The 20,116-nt window shown below is 45.1% G+C and overlaps 1 protein-coding gene and 1 long non-coding RNA gene across 2 annotated transcripts in view; both read left to right on the top strand.

The window, feature by feature from the left end:
- Nucleotides 1–4,169: 4,169 nt before the first annotated feature.
- MSRB2 (methionine sulfoxide reductase B2) overlaps nt 4,170–20,116 on the top strand; it is a 27,957-nt gene continuing 12,010 nt past the window's right edge. The window contains exons 1-2 of the mRNA XM_027770030.1: nt 4,170–4,241; nt 16,268–16,368. The gene's annotated coding sequence lies outside the window, so the exon portion shown is untranslated. The remainder of the gene's footprint in view (nt 4,242–16,267; nt 16,369–20,116) is intronic.
- On the top strand, nt 4,248–5,547 carry LOC106734321 (uncharacterized). Its single transcript, XR_001369987.2, has 2 exons — nt 4,248–4,619; nt 5,385–5,547. It is a non-coding gene; the product is annotated as an uncharacterized LOC106734321 (long non-coding RNA).

The following is a 20,116-nucleotide window of genomic DNA, read 5'->3' on the forward strand; positions in this document are numbered from 1 at the left end:
AAAAAAAAAAAAAGAAGAAAAAGAAAAAGAAAATCTACTACTAATTATTTAATATGTATGGAGTAGCATGTTGGGGGATTTTAATTTGTGATTCTTTAATTATTATGGAAGCCAAACATTTTCCCAACTGTTTGTTCACTATTTGCATTTTCCCTTGTGCAAACCATTTGGTCATATCCTTTACCATCTGTCCAGTCAGACCTGAGGCTTGCCTGTATACATAGTACCATTTTATCTTATATACATAATATAAATGTTCATCTGATGTTTATCAGAGCAGTGTTCTGGGTTGTTATCCTTTTTAGTTTCCGATTTGGTACTAATCACTTTTTGTTTTTATTTCATGGCATGTACAAGTTTAAGTACACATATAGAGTACATGAGTTTCCATGCACCTGAACCTGTCAACTTGTCATTGGTTCATTGGTAACATCTTTCATTGCTTCCATTGTCAAAAAAAAAAAAATCCTTTTTATTCCAAAATGAGTAAGTGCAGGATTATTTATTTCATATGTGTACATGCATAGATGTGTGTATGAACTTACATATCCACTACATTACTTAGAAGTTCATGCTTGGGACCAGCAGTTAGCGTAATGGCTATGTTGCTGGATTCCCATGTAGTTGACAGCCGATCAAGTTCCGGACCCGGTGGCTTAAAACTCATGCCGGGCACGTGTGCGTGCGTGCCCAAGATCCCAAGAGGAGAGCAGAGGAGAAGGGATTGCAGTGTGGCCATCCCCTCTAGGGGTGATTTCTGGCTTTTTATCTCTCTTTCTCTGTCTGTCTGGCAAGCATGTGTGCCCTATAGCAAAAACCTCTCCAAAAAAAAAAAATTTGTGTTTTGGTCAGAGGGAATTGTCAATCTAAGCTTTAGATTCTAAAGTTATTTTCTCAAATCGATAATCACTTTTCCCTGAAATACAAGTTGACCAATTTTATATCCCTTTGTTTATAATAAATAAGCATTCTTCATAGAGAATCTCTCTGAGGGCTTTATCTCCTTGGCCTATTTTTTGGTTACTATTCCAATCAGGAGACTATTTTAATAACTGCTGTTCCTTGATAAGGTCTTTTACATTATAAGACTATTTTTCCAATATTTTATTATAAAAATAATAATCTACGAGGCCAGCAAATGGCATGATGATTAAGGTGCTGGACTCCCACTTGACAGACTGCAGTTTGAATCCCAGACCCGGCAGGTTGCTTTCTCACTTTCTCTCTCTGTTTCTCTCTGGTGACTACAGCAAATTAAAATAATAATAATAATAATAAAATTAAATAAATCATTCTTTTAAAAAAATACACTTTATTTTATTTGCTATTTTGTCAGTTTATATGAAGTAATCCATTGGGATTGTAAATGGTATTGTTTTAGTCTCTAAATTAACTTAGGTATTGTTTTAATCTGTACCATTCCAGTTTTCTGATCAACAGGAAAGTTTATCTTTCCATTTTTCACCAGAAGTTATATAATTATAAACTTAAGAGAGTTCAGATCTCAGGTGAGTTTTCCTTTCACTATCCCACCACACTCCTGGAAGCCCTCCAGTGATTCCTGCTTCTGTCATTACCCAGAACCATGTAATATGACTGTCACTAGCTATACCGCTAAATGCCACATCGAGGCACATTGCTCTCCTAATAAAGTCAAAGATCTGTTTGTAAATAAAGAGAGAATGGAGACTGGTCAGGCCACTAGCTGTCTCTATAACTCAGTGTATGAGGTAAGAGGTAAAACATAACATAGCATTATGTTCAGGCTAAAACCACAGGGTCATAAATGTGCCATTAGTACTTGTCTTGATTGTTAGGCTGAATTAGACAAATGCTAGCAGGAAAGCGGTCATCCCAAACCCAGAAAGGGCCTGAGTAAAGATAAGGCAAGAGTCTTCATAGAAAGGTTAAGGGAGGGACATGCTCTGTGTTTTGAATGTCTTTCGGGGAGTGTGGGGATGTGCAGAAATGCAGCGATGGACTGGTTATCAGCTCTGCTTCCCAATCACTGTTTTCCTCACTAAACCTTGTAATGATCATTAACACTTATTAAAGCCAACTGTGTGCTTTGAATAACCCCATTTTAGGGATAAGGCAAGTGAAGTGAAAAAAGGCTGAATACTTTACCAAAGGCATGCATCTTTTAAATGTACAGTACTATGACTTGGGTCTGTCTTAGTTAGGACAGCCTACATCATTTTTTGACACTGTTAAACTCATTTCTTAACTTTATGTGAGATTGGGGGTTGTTTTTCAGTTTTTCTGTTACTGACTTCTGGAAAAGATTGAAAGGCAGTTCAGTGAAAAAAGGGTAGTCTTTTCAACAAATAATGCTGGAACACCTGGCTATTGATATAAAAAAAAAAAAAAAAAAAAAGAAAGAAACAAAATGTGGCCATACCCAAAGTTAAGTCAAAATGGGTCAAAGACCTAAATGTAAAACCCAAAACTCACAATCTAAATGATGTATAGCGATTTAATGTATGAATAATAATTTTTAAGAGAGTGGTTTTCTTTTTTTTAAAGAATTATTTATTTTTTATTTTATTTATTCATTTATTTTATTTTAATCTGACCAGAGAGAGACACAGAGAGAGAGAGGGAAAGTGAGAAAGCAAGCTACCAGGTCCAGGACTCGAACAGTGCTTGGCCATGTGGAAGTGTCCAGTGCCTTAACCACCACGCCACCTGCTGGTCCCAATAATAATTTTTTAAAAAATAATAAAAGATAGGAGAAGGGACCAGCAGATGCGGTGATGGCGAAGGCACCAGACTCCCACACGGCTGACTGCGGTTGGAGTCTGGGTTCAGTGGCTTGAAACTCACACCAGGTAGATGTGGCTGGTGAGTGAGTGTACCCAGGATTCCAAGAGGATGGCATGACCATCCTCCCTGGGGGTTGATTTCTCGCTTTCTGTCTCTCTGTCTCTCTCTGTCTGTCTGGCAAGTGCACGCGCCTTATAGCAGAAGCAAAACCAAAAAAAAAAAAAAAAAAAGGAGAAAACATTTGTTACTTAGGGATAGCCAAAGATTCCTTAACTATGAAACCCAAAAGCCTAATCCGTTAAGAAGAAATGATCAACTAAGCTTCACCAAAATGAAAAAGTTCTTTGCTTCCTAAGACAGTCTTAGGAAACAGAAAAGACAAACCACAGACTGGGAAAATACACTTGTAACACACTATTCGATAAGGTCTTTGTACCTAGAATATATAAAGAACATTCAAAATTTAATAATAAAGCAAACAACGCAATAGAAGTGCAAAAAAACACCTTGAAGCGGCACTTTACCAAAGAAAACACGCCCGCTGTAGGTGAGCACATGAAGACGCTCAGCATGAGTATGCAAAACTAAACCGCAGTGATACCAACACACGCCAGTTCTCCAGCGAAAACCTCTGGACGCTGAAGTTCTGGCAAACATCAAAAGGAACTGTAACTCTTATACGCTGCTGAAGAAAAATAAAAACAAAAACAAAAACACTTTAGGGGGCCAGCAAATGGCTAAGGATACTTTGCGGGACTCCCACATGGCCCCCGGGGTTGGAGTCCTGGTACCAGTGGTGGTGTGCTCAAGATCTGGAGAGGAGAATGGAGAAGGGATTGTGGGGTGGCCCCGGGGGTGTGTGCGGGGAGGGGTGATTTCTCACTTTCCCTCTCGCTGATTCTGTCTCTCTCCAGTGAGTGTATGTGCAGTAAGGCAAAAATCTCTTTAAACAAACAACAAAAACACTGCGGAAAGCACTTTGGTAGTTCTTAAAAGTTACAACTACCTTATGATCTAGCCATTTCATTTCCGAGTATTTATGCCTATGTCCACGCCTGGATTCATACATGAGTGCTCTAGCTGCTTTCGTTCTGATAAGGCAAACGTAGCAGCCTATAGCAACGGGCGACTAGAGGACTACACTGTGGTACGTCCACAAAGGGAGCCCGCTCGGTGAACCGACGCTGTTACGTGCGACAGACGCAGGCTCGTCACAACACTTAAGCCGAGTGAAAAGAAGCCAGGCAGGACCAAGTACATATTCTGTCATTCTACTACGCACAGCTCTAGAAAATGCAAACAAACTAAAGCGGATCCGGATTCGAGTGGAGTGGGAATGGGTGGAGAAGGAGGGCAGGAGGGGGGAGAGCAGAGAGGGCGTCAGCAGGAGGAGTTGCAAAGGCGAGGTGGGCTTGCCCTGCAGGGCCTGGCGGGCGGCGGCGGGCGCCACGCGGGGACCGGACTCGGGGACGCAGGTAGGACGCGGGCCTCTCAGGTCCCGTCGCAGCGGGACTTTCGATCTCACTTCCCCGCACCGCGACGTGGGGCCGGGCCTGGCCCGGGCCGGGAGCTTCCCTGGAGCTCCGCCTGCCTGGGCCCGCGGCGGTGTGCTCCACTGCTGTGGTTTGCAGCCTTGGGGCGCTGGGAGACAGTGATCCCTGTGAGAAGCCCATGAAAGGTACAAATTCTCTCCCTAACGGTGCACAGAATCCTTTTGCCAAAAAGGGCCTAGAAGCAGCTGCCGCTTATGCAAGGACTGCAGGGAAGACCCGCGGTCACTGGGTCAAACGCTCCGACCTCGCGCGCTCCTGCGATGGCCCTTCTCCTCTCACCGCGTACCCTCTTCAGAGTTGGTATGATTCCTCCTTTCGGATCTCAGAGACTTCAGATTCCCATGGGGTGGTTCCTGCCCTGCGGTGTTCCTAGTGTGTATCCAGGACCTGCAAGACTCGCGGGCTGATCACCTGCTCCCTCTAACTGTTGTTTGGGGCCGGCAGGTGGCGTGGTAGTTATGGGCGCTGGACTCCCACGGGACCCAACGCAGTTCAAGTCATTGTTAAAGGCTGTGAGACAGACCAGGAGGGGAGAGAGAGAGTTTGCTAATTGCCTGTGTCTCCTCTCAGATTGAGGCCGTTTACATTTCACTAGGAAAGAGTCTCTGGGGAGATCTGCCTCACCAGAGCAATTTTTCAGATGTGTTTCAGGGTCACTTAGTGGATTGGCTTCTTGGGCAGTTGCCCAGCTGGTTCACCTTAGCATCGAATTTTATAGGTGTCATTTAGAGATACCTGACTGATGAAGATAGACCAGCTTTCTTGGAACACTTTTTATCCCCTGAAGTTTTAAAAATGTACTGTTAAATAAAAGAGAAACCAAATCGAAGCCCTGGCAACGGGAGTAGGAGCTGATCCAACAGAACTCCCACTGTGGCCTTCTAGCTCCTGGGTGTCTGTGGTCAATCTGGTGATACTTAGGAGCCTACTGTGAGCTGAGTGTTGCTATGGTGAGAACAGAGGTGATGGAAATAAACCGGAGTTCTCCTCATCTCCCTTGATAGGGTGGATAGTGGCTTTAGGGGCATCTTGTTCATGTTTGAATTTTTTTTTTTCCTCTGTCAGAAGCAGCCTAATGAATTGCCCTGGGACCTGAAGTTCTTCAGCAATATTAACATTTGGCTAGACACCAACACATAACAGGAGCTGTGTAACCTATCAGACACCCTCTGCTGGGAATTCATAATACAGACATCATTCAAAAGGACAATAAAGCTAAATATGCAAAGATGTTTTGAACAGCACTACTCTTAAGCAGAAACTGGCTATAACCCAAATCAGTTAAGGGATACTTAAATAAATCATGAAAGATCAATTCAACACACTGTGAGACATCCATTAAACATGCTAACAGGTAACAGTGCTGTGGTTAAGACTCCGATTTGAGCCCTGGCTCTCTCACTTCCTGACCATGTGTTTGAGCTCAGGCAGCTGTAACAAAACACCATAGACCGGGCGGCTTAAGGAAAAGACATGTATTACTCACAGTTCTGGAGGCTGGGAAGTCCAAGATCAAGGTGGTGATGGATTTAGTTTTTGATAAGAACCCATTTCCTGCCTGGTGGAGGGCCAGCTTCTAAGTACGCTCACATGGCCTTTCCTAGGGGTCTGGATGGACACACCAAATTCTTGGGCCTCTTACTGTTAGAAGGACACTAATGCCATCATGAGACTCCACCTCATTACGTAATTTAAACTTGGTTACCTCCCCAAAGCCCCCAAATACCATCATAGGTCAGAGCCTCAGGGGATGAATTTCAGGGTGAAGAAGTAGAGAGGACACACACATTTAGTCCATAATAATGTCTTTGGACATGGTTCTTAAACTTCAGAAATTTAAACCTCTGGGTTCTTTTCTTCTATAAGGATAATCATAATAGTAGGGTTGGTAGTTAAGGATGCTGGACTCCTATATGGCCAACCGCTGTTCAAGTCTTGGACCTGGCAGCTTGTTTTTTTTCTCTCTCTCTGTCCCTCTCTCATTAAATTAAAATAAGTAAATAAAGTTAAATAAAATCATTTTTAAATAAATAGTAGAGTTTTATAGGATTTTTTCCAACAAAAATATCACAATGCTTGGCACTTCATAAGCACATAATAAATGTTAATTATAATTAAATGGAGAAGACAGAAGTGTAGCTACATTTATCCTGTACTATGGGCTTAGGGAGAATCGAGAGAGAGAAAAAAAATAAAAAGGGAGATGAGAAGATGTTGAAGTCATAAAATATTATTCTCCAGTGCTGAGGGTTTTGGGTTGTTTTAGTTTATTTCTTTCTTGAACATGGAAGATAAGTACCTTCAACAGGGTCTCATGCGCTTGGCCCAGAGCCCTCCCCACCAGAGGGGATCATGGTGCCTATGCCCAGTATGTACAAATCAACCAGGGAATTGAACCCGTGATCTTCTGTATACATCCACCATTGCTTAAGCAGCACGTTACCGCTGTGCCACTGAGCCAGCCCTCCACTGCTAAGATTTCTGATATGCTCAGAGGCAAGGCCCCATGAATGATTTATGTCATCCAGACTGACAAAGAGCAAATTAAAAAGTAAGAAATGTCCTGAAGAGGGGCTGGCGGGTGGCATAGTGGTTAAGGGCACTGGACTCCCACATGGCCAACCGTGGCTCGAGCTCTGGACCAGGCAGCTTGCTTTCTCACTTTCTTTCTGTTTCTCTTTCTCTCTGTCCCTCTCTGGTCAAGTTAAAGATAAATAAATAAAGTTGAATAAAGTAATTCTTTTTAAAAAGGAAGAGAAATGTCCTGAAGGAAAAACAGCTGTTGCTTCAGGAACACATTCCTTTTAGAGCTGACTGCCGGGAGACCACCCTGAGCATAGGTAAAAGTAGCCCGGTCACTGTGGTAAAGCCAGATCAGCAGATCGGAGTGGGCTGGGAATTCTTTTTATACCAGATTTTAATGGGTTTATCAGGCTCAACACACATTTATTAAAACAAGGGTGGTGTACACGTGACAGCTGGCAGCAGAGCAGCTGTGGGCAGAAAGTGGAACTAGAGCAGGTCGGAGACTGACCAAGTGTGGGTTTCCTTGTGGATGAGACGATTGAGGCCTTCCTCGTGGAACAGACAACCAATGAGCTATGACCTGTGCAGGTCTCAGTACACGGAGAGAAAGGAGCCCAGAGGGCTGAGTTTGTCCACACACACTTGAAAGTCAAGCTGCATAGCCGTCTAGTACAGCAGCAGCAGCCAGACTTCAATAGTGAAGATAGCAAGACAATGCGGGCCAGACGGTGGCACAGTGGTAAATGTAACACTCTGAAGAGGTCCCACGTGGGAAGGTGGGGATTCCTGGCTATTGACTTTCCTGAGTATGCAGGACATACATGGGCCCACGATCCAGGGTTGTCTAAAGTCTGGGCCTGTTCAGACCTTGTTTTGGTTGCTCTCTCTCTCTTTCTCTCTTGCTCATGAAAGAAAGACTTTTAAAAACTTAAAAAAAAAAAAAGACAGAGGGGCCAGCCAGTGGCATGGTGAAGGGGCTGGACTCCCACAAGGCCGACAAGGTTTGAGTCCCAGACCCAGGTGCTTGAAAATCACACCGGGCATGTGTGTGTGCATGTGTGCCCCAAATCCCAAGATTTGCAGCATGGTCATGTCCCCTGGGGGAGGAGAGATTTCTCACTTTCCTTTTCTCTGCTCTCTGTCTCTCTCCAGCAAGCACACGTGCCCTATAACAAAAACATATTTAAAAAGAGAACAAAAACGTACAAGGAATCTGAAAAATATGAGGTCCAGAAAGGACCAGCACATGGTACAGATGTGCGGATTAAGAACAGAAAGTGCCTGTGTGCACACACAAAGGACAGGGAGACCAGCGTAGAAACTTCTCTCCAGACCCTGGTGGTCAGAAGACGACACGGCCCTAAACGAGAGACCTTGTCTCTTACGTATAGGGCCTAGATTGCTATTTGGTAAAATTGCAGAATTTACTCATAATTCAATTTTCATTTAAATTCTAGCTGTTTCCTAAAGCTTCAGTGGACGAGTTTGCTAGGGCTGCCATAAACTACCATAGACCAGGTGTCCGTAAATGCGGGAAATTTGTCTTCATACTGTTCTGGAGGCTGGAATCCAAGATCAAGGGGCTGACAGGGCTGGTTTCTCCTGGGGCCACTCCGGCTTACAGATGGCTGTCTTTTGGCTGTGTACCACGTGACCTCTTCTGTGCGTGTGCATCCCGCTGTAGCTTCCTCTTGTCAGGACAGCAGCCATACTGGACTAGGGCTTTATCTTAATAGCCTCATTTTAACATAGTCACCATGAAGGCACCTCTTCTTGTACAGCCATATGGATCAGGGCCCACTCATATGACCAAATTCAACATAAGTTACTTTTATATTTTCCTTGCCGTATGGTGCACAGGCTCATTGGAAAGACAGGAAAGTGAGAAAGCACCCTCCTGGGGAATTGTCACATAGCAATCCTTTCTCCTCCTTTCTCCTTTTGGGATTTTGGGCATACAGACACACACACACACACACACACACACACACACACAGGCCCAGCATGTTTTTTAATCAAGCCTCCAGGTCTGGGTCTTGACCTCACAGTTAGCCATGTGGAATCCAGCCACCCTAACCATCATGCCAATGGTTACCCCTAATTACCTCTTTAAAGGCCCTATTTCTAAATGCAGTTACATTCTGAGGCACCGGTAATTAGGACTTCAACAAAGAGACTATAGGGTGGGGGGTGCCACGTAGTAGCCAGTACTATCCAGGTCAAAGAAACCTCCTAAAGTGATACAGACCACATGTATCCTGACCTGGGGCACCCACCTGTCATTTTGCTCTCGGGAGAGGGTCTGCTCTTGACCGAGTCTGATGGGCTGGCAGATCTGCAGCTAAACACTGCAGAATCAGCACTTGAACAAGAACTAACCTGAACCTTGTTGTCTGTCCATGAACGCTTTCACACCCATTAGTAATAGCTTAAAGGTACACACAGATAAGGATATAAAAGGCTATGAAAGGGGCCATAGGTGGCATAGTGGTTAAGGCACTGGACTCCTACATAGTCGACTGTGTTTTGAATCCTGGACCTAGTGGCTTGAAACTCATGCCAAGCGCCTGTGCGTTCATGCACAAGATCCCGGAAAGAGGTTGGAGGAGAAGGGATTGTTGTGTGGCCATCCCCATAGCGGGTGACTTTTTCACTTTCCCTCTCTCTCTGTGTCTCTCCAGTAAGCACATGCTCCCTATAGCAAAAATCTCTCTTAAAAAAAAAAGATATGAACACTGGTCTTTCATACGGTATTTAGATAAAGGAGTACTTTTCAGTAATTCTTCACGACTTAAAAATTAGTTGCAAATTTTAAACTAAAAAGAGAATCTCAAGGCAGAGGAGGAGGTTTCTGATGAGCAGGGAACCCCTCTCTAACAGATGAGGTGAGATGCAGAGTGTTGGAGACGAACTAGAAGCCCACCCAGGACACAAACCTTGGTGTCAACGCAAAGGAAGGGCCTGCTCTAAAGCTCAGTTCATGAAGTCTCACTAAATTTTAGTCCCCCTCTAATTCCTCTTCGTAGTGTCATGTGTTACATTGCACTGAAAGTGAAACGCACTACGGGCAGTGCTCCCAGGAGACAATAGTGTTTTTCCTCTAATTCCATTCCACTTTCTCCCCTAAAGGAGACAGGAGGATAAGGCAGCTTTACAGACTGTAAACCCAACACTAGTGCTGGCAGGCTGTCCTCTTTCGCTCTCCGTGGGAATAACGTGAGATCTTTGCCACAGTTAACCACTGTGAAGTGGCCGAGTGTGACAGGTACTTGAGGGGTAAGGAGAGTGTTTTATTGAGCTGCACTATAACTTTTTTCCTTGACTAATATCAGTGAAAGCCAGAGTTTAGGTCTCACAAACTCCTCACAGGACCAGAGTTTAAATTCAGAGAGGCGCAATCTAGAACAGTTCACTTTCATTAACAAAGTCTATCCTTTCCTTCTTTTAGAAATAAATTGCCATGGCAACAGCAGATGGCATAAGGTTTAAGTTGCTGGAGTCCCATGTAGTCAACTATGGTTCGAGTCCCAGACCCGATGGCTTAAAACTCATGCTGGGCATGTGTGATCATGTGCCCAAAATCCCAGAAGGAGAAGGAATTACAGCATGGCATCCCCCCTCCCCCGGGGGGGGTGATTTCTCACTTTTTGTCTCTCTGTTTCTCTATCTCTCTGGCGAATGCACGCGGCCTATAGTGAAAATCTCTCTCTCTCTCCAAAATAAGTAAATAAATAAAAATAAATTGCAGAGGGAGTATGTGCATGCCAGAGAGAGCAAGAAAGAGAGTCCCCAATATGGCATGGTCACCCTGCAGCCCCTTCTCCATTTATTTCTCTTTCCTGTTGGGAGGTGGGGTGTGCACACATGTGTACCTGGAGTGTCTTCTAGTCTCTGAGCCAGGACTCAAACCCGGTCGGCCTTGTGGGGTCTGTTCTCCCAACCACGAGGCTATGGAGCCAGCCTAGCAAAGACTATTCTTGCTCTTGTTAAAGCCTTCATTTTGTTCATCCTGTGGAGTGGCCTTTGTGGGCCAGTCCCAGCTGAGGTCACCCTGACGCTGGAGCAGCAGCACCTCCATCTTTGAACTTTACCTTACGCGTGCTTCCTCCTTTGACCCAGAGTAAACAGAGTGATTCATAGTCTTACTGTTTTTTCTAACTAGCTGGAAGCCTTTTTGTTTAGATGTTTCTTAGCAATGTAATCACCAATAACCAGACCCATGCCCGGAGCCGTGGGGACCATTAAACAAAAGTCTGGAGAGTGCCCTTAGAAATCCTTAACCTGCTGGATTCATCTGTAACTGCGTTCGCATAGGAACCTACTCCCTTTCCTTTTCACCCCCTCCTCATTTTCCATTTTTTTAAACGAATTATTTTATTTAACTTTTTATTTATTGTTATTATTATTTTCCAGTTTGTTCAGACAGAGAAAGAGAGAGAGAGAGGGCATGAGAAAGCAAGCCACCAGGCCCAGGACTTGAACCGTGGTTGGCCATGTGGGAGTCCAGTGCCTTTAACCACCACGTCACCTGCCAGCCCACTCATTTTCCATTGTAATCACCATGTGAATTCAAAAGTGATGGTGATTTTTGTCTTTATAGGCAACCCTCTCCTTTCACTCAAGGCTGCAGGGCCTTTGAGACACAAATCCTCCTGTACACAGCCGGCAATAAAACAGCAGTAACTTGGCTCCGTCTGGGTGTCCTCTTATTTCTTGATTTGACTACAACATGTTTGCCCACGTGGTGCAGGCCGTCTTTCAGCATCTTGTTCTCGGTTAAAGGCTTACAAAATGTAGTTACACACATACATCCACTGGTCTTTTAAACAACCCCAAGTAGGATGCCTCCTAATTAACCTTCCATTTAAACAAATAATTCACATCCATTCAGATCAGTTCTAATCCCATTGGCTCTTAAAACAAGGGCAGCAAAAACTCTCTCTCCCTGCTAATCCAGCCTAAAGTGGATTTGAAATGTTTCCACCATTCATTTGGTGAATCGCTTGCATTGCTTTGTAAAATTTCTCTTACTATTGTCTTAAATTGCCTTCCATAGCTGCTCAACTTTCCGTCTCACTTGTCTCCCGTATCTGGCTCTCTTTTTCCCTACGCTGTCATTTACCCTCTTCACTGGATCATCCCCATCAGCGTACTGGTATACTAGTATTTCTCTCATCTTACAAAATGCTTTGACCTGACTTCTTCCAGCTACCTCCAGAACGCCTCAAATGATTTCATCTGTTTGCACCGTCTCCTTTTCCTCTTCTCCTGTTTCCTGCTAAATCTACTCCAATCAGAATCACCACCCAGTGGAACCCGCAGTTAGCGTAATGGCCATGTCGCTGGACTCCCATGTAGTCGACTGCGGTTCGAGTTCTGGACCCGGTGGCTTAAACTCACGCCTGGTGCGTGTGTGCCCAAGATCCCGAGAGGAGAATGGAGGAGAAGGGATTGCGGCATGGCCATCCCCTGGGGGGTGATTTCTCACTTTCTGTCTCTCTGTCTTTCTGGCGAGCGCACACGCCCTATAGCAAAAACTTCTAAAAAAATAAAAAAGAATCACCACCCAGTGTTCCACCCAGACTGCTCTTCTTCAGCTCAGTGACCTCCACTCTGCTAAAGCTGGTGGTCAGTCGTGGTTGCCCCTCACCTGGTCTTCCAGCACAGTAGATACTTCCATTTTCCTTCAGCTACTTGGCGCCCAGTTCCTCACATTTGTGAGACTTACTTTCCACCTCTTTCCACCTTACTTTCCATCCCCTTCTTCTAACCTGTCTGGCATACAGTAGCTGCTAGTATTTAATGACTGAATGAAAGAAGGAATGGATATGTCTTAATTGCCAAGTCACTATAAAGTACACTACTGGGGCTAGCAGGTGGCATGGTGGTTGAGGCACTGGACTCCCACCATGGCCAACCATGGTTTGAATCCTGGACTTGGTGACTTGCTTTCTCAGTTTCTGTCTCTCTCTCTCACACACACACTCTCTCTGTCTCTCTCTAGTGAACACATGGGTCCTATAGCAAATTTTAAAAATTATAATAAATAAAATTAAATAATTAAAAATAATAATAATCAAGTACACTACAGGTACCTTGAATAAGAGAGTTCTTTCAGGCTCATAGCTTCCATCTATGACACATCCAGACAAATTTCCATGCAATGATTGTGCTGAGGGACCGTCATGAAACACTGAGGGTGGGGAGAGGACACGGGGACTTTGCGCCCAGACCTGGGGAGTCAGGAACATTTCTGGGAGACAGTACCATATAAACCAAGGCCAGAGATGGGAGACTTGGATTCCAGCCCAGCCTGTAGAAGCTTAGAGGATCCATGCTAACAGGTAGAAGCAGAACAGATTTAAAACTCAACAGCTTTTCTTAGATCATCAGAGAGTGAGGTCACAGGGTAAACTCTACCCCCAGTCTTGGAAAGAGACAAGCGGAGTACCGAGAATCACAGCAGGCGGGGACAGAAGCCTCCGTGGGAACCCTCGCTGAGGCAGGAAAACCTGACCAGGAATCGGTGAATTGCTGGACAGGTCTGAGAATGAAGAACTTCAGGGGACCCAGTCATCCAGGTGCCACCACACTTTTGCAAATTCCCTTCCAGGAGCTTAACCATATCCCCGCAGTGATGATTAGAGAAACATCTCATGTTCCTGGCAGAGGATGGGAAAACAACTGTTTTGAAATACACTAGAGGCCTTCTTAAGGCCTACCTACCCTTAAAAGAAATGATTTCTCCAGAACCTAACCTGCTGTGGTCTTATCAGAAGCTAAGTAACCTGGGAGAAGGGAAGTACCCAGCCCCAGCCCCCTCTAGCCATCCTGTCCCACAAAGATGGCCAGGGTGTGTGTGGCGGGGGTGGGGTGGGGGGAGAATTTAAAAACACTCGTGAAGTTTATAGTCTCTACAGTCCAGAGGCATAGGTTCACCAAAAGACTGAGACCTCATAGACAGTTTTGACACTCAGGAAACTGAACGTCAATTGAATACTGTTATCTAATATATAGTGCATATTCTAATTTCCCTAACATGCCAATAATGTCTTACTGTTGATATATGGGATTTTTTTTTCTTCCGGGATTCAAAATTCAACCAAGGGTCACACATTGTATTCAGTTGTGGAGAGTGGCTGTTTTGCATGAGTTTTATGTCCTCAGTAAAACCAATTAGGCTATGCTATCACTGGTCCTGTTGTCAGTGACACTGACTGATTATTTGGTTAAGGTGGTAACGTCTAGATTTCCCCATTGTGAAGGCAGATTTTCTTCTTTGTAATCGATAACCTTTGGGCTCATAGTTAACGGGGATCTATTCCTTGACACTCTGTCACCTGGGGATTTTAGAATCCCCTAATGATTTTTGCTTGAATCGGTTATTATTTGGTGGTTGTAAAAAAATGTTGATTAGAAACATTCTATAGGGCTAGCAGGTGGCCTTATGGTAGAGCAGTTGGGTCCCATGTAGCCGGCTACATGGTTTGAGTCCTGGACACAGGGGCTTGAGAAACACTCTAGGCATGTGTGCATATGTGCCCACAATCCCCAGAGAAGAGTGGAAGGATTGTAGTGTGGCCTCCCCCCAGAGGGATGTGTTTTTCATTTCTCCTCACTCTCTCTCACCCCTTCTCTCTGACTCTATCCAGTGAGTGGTGAGTGTGTGTGCACTATATCAAATATTAAGATAAAATTCTAGGGGATCAGCAGATGGTTTGGTGGTTAAAGCACTGGACTACCACATGGCTATCTGCAGTTCAAGTCCCGGACCTGGTGGTTTGCTTTTTTACTTTCCTTCTTTCTTTCTCTCTCTGTCTCCTTCTGGTGAGCACATGTGCCCTATAGCAAATTAAAAAATAATAATAAATAGAAGTGAATAATTCTTTTTTTTTGAAGTCTATCATTCCCTTTCCACTTATTATTTGGCAACTACGTGATGACTCGGAGGCTGCCAAGGAACAGTCACTACCATCTGAATACATTTTGTTTTGCTCCCAAAGAGAGAAGTTCCTAAACGCTTGTGCTCTCTGAGGTATATTGCCATAGGAACATCTCGGAAGTATATTTCCACAGTAAGCATGAAGTCCTTGTAGCGTTATAAAAGGTACACATAAGAAAATAAAGTTTTAGTGTGTTTAACAGTTTAAAAAAAACATTTTACTAAAATGGAAAAATATATAAACAATCAACAATATACAATATTGAAAATACCCACATTGTTCAATATTATAAACTAGTGATAGAGATAAGGCCTTTCTTGCTAAAAGGTTATTTGGGTCTGTTTTTTGTGTGCAACCAAAAATGAATTTCCAATATGATTTTATGACATGCTTAAAACATGGGCACTGACATCACAAGTATAAAATATCATTGTCAATGCCACAGTCAGGTTTTGGGTCTTTATATTCTCATTTATAAGTAGAGGAGTTGGACAGATTATAAAATGCCTTAAAAACATTTTTTTAAACTTGCTATAGAGCACATGTGTTCATCAGAGAGAGAGAGACAGCACTCCCTGGGTAGATGGCAACGCCCCATCTCCTTTTGGGAGTTTGGGCATGCATGCACATGCGCTGACGTGTTTTTCAAACCACCAGGTCTGGGACTCAAACCATGCAGTTGGCCATGTGAGCTTCAGCCACCTTAACCACCACACCACCGGCTGGCCTCTGCTTTCAGATTTTTACTATTGGATGATTGAGACATTTGTTATATGAGTTGGGCTCCCTACCCCCTTCAGCTAAAGAGTGTATTGTCCTAATTATTTATGCTCACAGAAATAAAAGTAGTAAGATAGAAGCCAAAGAACTAGGAGAAAGGAAAGCAAAATACAGACACCACCATGAAGCGTCACAAGACTGTGGTAGGTCTCCATTTCCCTTTCGGGAGTATACACTATCGGAGTCTCTTCTTTTTTTTCCACATACAATTTTTTAATAAAGACTTCCCTTGACAAATAAAATCAGAGATACCTTATAAGCCAGCAAGGGAGAGGAGTTTAATAACTCACTAGCTCAAGGTTCTTTTCTTCCCCGGCTTCAACTACTCCCAGCTGTATCCTGGCAAGAACTGCTCCTCTGAAAGCAGCTAGTGGAAGAAAGGATCAATTTCTACCCCTTGGTACCCGAGGAGAATTTATTCTGTGTTATTTCATATTTTCAGCTGCCTCTTTAGCTGCCGCACCCAGGAGAACTAGAAAACGGGCTCTCCACTTATTACCAATTTCTTATTAAGTTAAAGAGCCAATTATGGCATTTTGTCCTCGAGCCTCTGGTCCCTGGGCGGGATGAAGTGGTGGTGGAGAGGGAGGGACTGGATGGCTCTGCAGGGTGACAGTGAGCTTCAGGAGCAAGGCCGAGAGAGAACAGTTCGTTGTGCCCTTTTGTCTGAATGTTTTCAATTCCTGTTTCCCCTTTCAGGGTCTCTCACACAGTGTGAGCCGTCTCCTGCCCACAGTGAGTGGCGAAAGAAACTCACCCCAGAGCAGTTCTACGTCACACGAGAAAGAGGAACCGAACCGGTAAGCTGAACCACCCACGGGCTCTGATGAGATGTGTTGGGAGTGGAGTGAGTTGAAGCAGATCCATCTGCAAAGTTGGAAAAGATCTGTCTACAGAGCCCACCTCCTCACCGTCTACTCCACAAGTCTGGTCCTTCCCCCTGTTCCCGTCTCTGGGCCCCAATCTCCACGCAGCTGAGCCCAAATCTCCCCTGCTGTTGACTGCCTCTGGGCCACATTCCCGCCTCTGCTCCTTGGGCTGCAGTAGCCTCCAGCTACTCGCTTTTCCCTCTCTCTCTGTCTCTCTGTCCCTGCCCAGCTGTTCTCTTCAGGGCAGCTCGACAGGTCATTGTTTCTTTTTTTTTTTTTTGGAGAGGTTTTTGCTATAGGGCACATGTGCTCGCCAGACAGATAGAAAGAGACAGACAGAAAGCAAGAAATCATCCCCCAGGGGTGATGGCCACACCACAATCCCTTCTCCTCCATTCTCCTCCCGGGATCTTGGGCACACACACGTGCCCGGCATGAGTTTAAGCCACCGGGTCCAGGACTCGAACCTCAGTCAACTACGTGGGAGTCCAGTGACACAGCCATTACGCTAACTGCTGGTCCCTCGACGGGTCTTTTGAAAACCCAAATCTGACCACCACACTCCTCATTTAAAACCCATGAATAGTTTCCCACTGCTTTCAAGGAAGAGAGAAAAGTATTAAGTGGCTGATAAGATTTTAAAGACTCTGGCGCCATCCTCATCTGCAGCCATTTTTGGCCTCGATCTGCACTTCTGCCACACTGTCCCTCCTCAGGGCCCGCACACTCTGGGCCCCTTCCCCACCGCCTTGGTATTGCTTCTCCACTCCCTCCATTCCCGGCCCCACTTATTAGGTTGTTGAGGAAGTTGTGACATGTTTTTCTGTTTTTCTATGCAAAAATGCATCGGGGCACACACACGTGCCCGGCATGAGTTTAAGCCACCGGGTCCAGGACTCGAACCGCAGTCAACTACGTGGGAGTCCAGTGACACAGCCATTACGCTAACTGCTGGTCCCTCGACGGGTCTTTTGAAAACCCAAATCTGACCACCACACTCCTCATTTAAAACCCATGAATAGTTTCCCACTGCTTTCAAGGAAGAGAGAAAAGTATTAAGTGGCTGATAAGATTTTAAAGACTCTGGCGCCATCCTCATCTGCAGCCATTTTTGGCCTCGATCTGCACTTCTGCCACACTGTCCCTCCTCAGGGCCCGCACACTCTGGGCCCCTTCCCCACCGCCTTGGTATTGCTTCTCCACTCCCTCCATTCCCGGCCCCACTTATTAGGTTGTTGAGGAAGTTGTGACATGTTTTTCTGTTTTTCTATGCAAAAATGCATCGTGACTTTCCCAATGACCCAATAATTTAGGCCTACCTTTTAGACCTCAGCCCAAATCTCACTTTCTCAAGGAAGCCTTTTCTCGGCCCCAAGTGAGACTTGCTTATCCCAGGACGTTCCTTCATCGTATTTCCGCTGTTCTGTCCTCTGGCTAAAGCAGGCACTCAAAGAGTACGTTTTTGGTGGATGTTGACTGACTATGGGTGAAGAGGTAGAAACATAGTTAGTATTGTATTTTAAAAATCGCTTCTCTTTTTCTTGAGGAAGAGAGAGACAGGAACCCCTGACAGGGCCCGATCATGTGATTATCCTCTCCCCAGGCTTCTAGCAGACCAGGATCACAGGCGTGTCCAGTGTGTTCAGGCCAACCCAAGATGCAGACCACAGGCCTTCCCACATGTCACCCAGCAGCTCCCTGCCACCGGAGCCACTGAGGCTAGGTCGCCGACAGTATTTAAACCACCTTCAGCAGTCTCAGCTCTCTTTCATTCCCCAACAGAACACTCCTCAGCGGCTCCTCTTTATCATGCCGTTGTTTATAGCCCTGTATTTCTTAGGAGTGATCTGTCGTAGACCCACCTACAAACGCTGGAATTTAGCTATTGAACTTCGTTATTAGATACTTTTCCTTGTGAAGCAGATCCCATAGAGTGGACCCAGCACAGTGGTTTTGCAACTTCATAGAGCGTGAGTACACTTTGATGAATAAATATAAATATTCTTGGCCCGTAGCTGCACAGTCCAGGTTGCCCTCCACGTGCATGTGGCCTTAAGTGGCCTTATGTAGCAGTCTCCGTTTTCCTGACTGAGAGTGAGGTCATCAGACAGGCCTGCAGATTTCAAAAGCCTCTTGAGAAGTACCAGTACTCTTTCAAAACTCCCTGCAGCTGGGATTTTAATAAACCCTTCACTGGAAAAGACCCTGCATTAACCATCATTGACGATAGCCCAGGAAGCGCATGTGGTACTCAGTGAGCAGTTGTGTGTATTCTGGGAATATTCTAAGCCAGCCCTAATGCTCAGGTACAGAGCCAGGAGGGGTTATAGATGCACAGCCCCAAGCTGAGCTGCCAGATGTTCGGGGGAATTCATCTGCGGGCTTCTGCAACAGATGGTGCAATATACTCTGCATTTGGCTATTTTATAAAAGGAGCATCATCCATCCTTTGAGCTATTGTTATAAATCCCTTTCGGTTGATCCTTTTCCACATTTAAGCTTTTAGAACATTGTAGAACCGCAAGCCTTCCTTAGCTGAGCAAAGAGAAGTGAAACATCAAAGCCTTCTATTTGCTGACTCCAAAGCACAGTTCAGTTGCAGTATTTTGCAGGGCAACAAGGACATGCCTGCACCCTGCTAGACCGACAAGAGAACGCACAGCCTGGTTAGGCATAACCTGAAGTCAAGCATCAATAGAGGAAGGGTTTTTCGCAGCTCGCTCTTCGTGAGCTGCTTCTGCTCTAAGCTCTGGGAAGAGTGACAGCTCCCTTGACTCTGGCTACTGATTGAGTTTGGCCAGAAGGAGATAGGATGGGGTTGCAGGGTCCTCAGTGCCTGCGGCAGGGAGACAGGGGCTATGATTCTCTGCTGCAGGCAGCCCTCACCTACAGCCACAGCCTTGCCAAGTTCTGGCCACTTCCCCGTTCCTTTGTCCCACAAGTCTGGGGCAGTGGAGGAGTCATGTCCTGTCTCAATCCACCAGCCCAGGGTGCTTTGCCCGCCATGGCCATGGTGACTTTTCACTGGCTCTCCCCCTTTGCAAATGGTGAAGTTATCAGCAATTACCCCCTTTCCAGCAGGTATGTTGTAGGATCAAAGAGAGAATTTGTTATCAGTCCCAACAGACCTTGAAATCCCAGGGATGTCTCAAATGCCACAGTGTCTCTGACCCTGGTCCGCTCTCGGTACTGCTAGTCATTTATTTTTCTAAATCATTCTTGAATCTCTTCTCTTCTTTTTTTGTTTTAATTTGCTGCAGGGACATGAACTTGCTGGAGAAAGAGAGAGGGAAAGTGAACAATCCCCAGAGGGGATTACCACGCTGCACAGTTGGCCACGTGGGATCCAGCCTCCTTAACCATTATGCCACTGGCTGGCCCTCTCCTCATCTTTTCGTGTTCTGTTGTTGTTGTTGTTGATTATTTTCTTTTAATCTGATCAAAGAGAGACATGAAAAGTGAGAAAGCAAGTCATCAGGTCTGGGGTTTGAACTGTGGTCGACCACGTGGGAATCCAGCGCCTCAACCACCATGCCACCTGCTGGCCTCTTTTCATTTTTTTTTTAAGCTTATGTATTTATTCTATGAGCAAAAGAGACAGAAAAAGAGGAACCCCCATCAGGGTCTTCATGCCATGATTCACCTCTAGCTTTGACCAGCCCAGATCACAGGCCTGCGC

Source organism: Tupaia chinensis, unplaced genomic scaffold, assembly GCF_000334495.1.
Source record: "Tupaia chinensis unplaced genomic scaffold, TupChi_1.0 Scaffold000001_1, whole genome shotgun sequence".
In the NCBI taxonomy this organism is placed as follows: domain Eukaryota; kingdom Metazoa; phylum Chordata; class Mammalia; order Scandentia; family Tupaiidae; genus Tupaia; species Tupaia belangeri.